This window comes from Phalaenopsis equestris, unplaced genomic scaffold (assembly GCF_001263595.1).
Source record: "Phalaenopsis equestris unplaced genomic scaffold, ASM126359v1 Scaffold000006, whole genome shotgun sequence".
Lineage (NCBI taxonomy): Eukaryota > Viridiplantae > Streptophyta > Magnoliopsida > Asparagales > Orchidaceae > Phalaenopsis > Phalaenopsis equestris.
In genome coordinates this window covers 519,600-522,290 of record NW_018164448.1, presented here as the reverse complement: position 1 = coordinate 522,290, position 2,691 = coordinate 519,600, and the positions used below count along the sequence as shown (strand labels likewise).

General features: G+C 40.5%; 1 protein-coding gene across 5 annotated transcripts in view; it reads left to right on the top strand.

Moving 5' to 3' along the window:
- Window positions 1-37: 37 nt before the first annotated feature.
- Window positions 38-2,691, top strand: part of LOC110018189 (uncharacterized protein At3g49720-like) — a 38,957-nt gene continuing 36,303 nt past the window's right edge. For 2 of the 5 annotated variants that reach the window (XM_020715424.1, XM_020715426.1), the window contains exon 1: window positions 38-275. The gene's annotated coding sequence lies outside the window, so the exon portion shown is untranslated. The remainder of the gene's footprint in view (window positions 276-2,691) is intronic. The other 3 variants (XM_020715425.1, XM_020715422.1, XM_020715423.1) reach the window with 2 other exon arrangements.

Here is a 2,691-nt window from a genome sequence, read left to right as displayed (position 1 = left end):
CATTGGTAGGAAATGTAATATATTTTCGAGTGACCGAGTGCTGTTCCCTCATATTCCATTCGCATACACCCCTGCCCCTCTATCACCCACCGCCGTCTTGCTATATCTATCTCTCTTCTCACATAAACAATTATTGCCCTGAGTAGCAGCGACTGCGGGCTTCATGAAAACCTGGAGATCTAGACTCCACCGTTTTGCGGGGGCGATCCGGATTCAGATCTGGTGAGCGTGCTAAGGATTTCGGTCCAAAGCTCTTCCATTGCCTCGATTATAAGGTGCTTCTTTGTCACCGACCGATTATTCCATATGAAACTCTCGATTCTAGATTTTACAGAAGGCTTGATAATGCGGACAATTCCTCTTCTCTTTTCCTATTTTGTTGCTTTCGGTGTTATGACGTTGCTTCACTGAAACCATTAACTTGGGTATTTTGAACTCTGTTGGTTTTATATTTGGATGGATGTTTCAATTCATTCTACGATTTCTTCCATCGGTTATTGGAGCTGTAAGGGATTTATTTTTTTCTGAGCTTGAGCAATAAGATTCCATCCAGAGTTGGAACTTTTTGAATTTTGTGGTTAGATCGCTGTTTTAACTGGAGTAACTGTGAATAATTGAATTATGGACCTGTTAATGCTCAATATGTTTATTGATTTTCTAGAGGGTTTTCCATGGTTTATGCATATTGATGAACACGTGGAGAGTGAAGTTCTGTACAGATGGTTTACTTATTATACATTTTATCGCGAAAACCTTGGCACAAGTATTACAAACTGCACCAATTTCTGTACTAGAAAACATTCTTAATATGAGGTTGACTGCTATGCCTTTGAAAGATTCCTTTTTTTTATTTATCTATTTACTTTGAACGGTCGTTGCAAACTCTTGATCAAAGAATGATCACTAATATTGTGTTTAAAATAACTGGTAGTGGAGTGTTGAATCCAGATCTGTTTGGAAGATTGCGTCCAAAGAATAGAGAGAGAGAGAGAGGACTTCCCTCAGCGGGGGAATTGGGGTGTTCTCGGGCTCGTGGGCTCATTTTATTCCATAAAATTCAATAATACAAATGAGGGGTGCCCCTCTCCCCCAAAAAGTTCCTTTTACATCATGAAACCCTTCTATTTATAGAAGATAGGAGGAGTAAAAATTATACAAAAATTACATATTTGACTATGTTTTGAAGAGCGAATCAAATGTCATTTTAATCCATTTTTATTTTGACTGTCGGATCTTATCGAGATCGATGCAGTCTTTCAGTTTCATGTTTCTTTGTTTTTGTCTTGATGTCATTCAATATATAAGAAATTGAATGACTTACATGTGAATCTCTTGAAGATGATTTTTTCTTTAGTGTGACTATTCGACTGATCGAATGAGGGAGTTGATCGACCTGAAATGAGGCAGCCAAGGGAGAGAGCTTGGCCATTGACCGAAGTGAGGTGGCGAGGGAGAGATCTTGACCAGCCGATTGAAGTGAGGTGACCGACTACTGGATTGTCCTGAGATTCGTGCAAACAATTTTTGGGTATACATATTAAGTTCTTCAATTTTCTTGCTCATTTATAGTGACAACCACAATAATGACAATAAAATTTATAAATCAAACAAGCCTTGAACTTAATTTGTTAATGATACTCTCTGTTAGGCGCTTTTCTCGCTTGGTTCTGGTACTTCTGTCATCACCTACGAGAGTCCCAGAGTTGCTCGCTTTGGAGGGGAGCCATAGAGTTTCTCGCCTATGAGGGGAGTCTTGTAGTTGCTTGCCCCAGAGGAGAGCCTTGCGGTTGCTCGCTCCGGAGAGGAGTCTTGTAGTTGCTTGCCTCGAAGGGAAGTCTTAAAATTGTTCGCCCCGGAGGAGAGTCTTGTATTTGCTCGTTTCAAAGGGGAGAGTTGCTCGACCCAGAGGGGAGTCTTGTAGTTTCTCACCTCAGAGTGGAGTCTTAGAGTTGCTCACCTTTGAGGGGAGTCTTGTAGTTGCTTTCCATTGCTCGCCTAAGAGGGGAGTCTTAGATTTGTTTGCTCCGGAGGGGAGTCTTGTTGTTGCTCGTCCCAGTGGAGATTCTTAGAGTTGCTCGCCCCGGAGGGGGGTCTTAGAGTTGCTCTCTCTAGAGGGGAGTTTTATAGTTGCTTGCTCCCGCAAAGGAGTATTAGAGTTGCTTGTTTTGCAGAGGAGTTTTGTAATTGCTCGCTTCAGAGGATAGTCTTGTAGTTGCTCGCCTCGGATTTGGGTTTTTTTTGTGCATCTGCTCTTGGCATCGTTGTCGGTTGTTTCTTATGCTTCTGATCGATCAAACACTCTTGGTGTCATTGTCGGTTGTTTCTTATGCTTCTGATCGATCAGACGCTCTTGGTGTCATTGTCAGTTTTACTACCCATACTTGAGTTCCCAAAGTGTGAAGTGGTTATTGGCATACATGAACTCTTTGATCTTGCCAAGTCTTGACCTTAAACTTTTTCTCATAGAGACAAAAATATTGTTAACCTTATGTGTCATAAAGTAAGTATTGAAGAAAGTAACATATATGCATCGGAGAAACAACAATCCTTGTGAGGCTGAAGAGCCTTCTGCGCATGATTATCGTACTTATTTAAAATTTTTAAAAAAATTTTGTTGGGCAATTTCATGCAAATTTAACTGCAAAACCAAAGTGTAGTACACACACACACACATATATATATATATATATA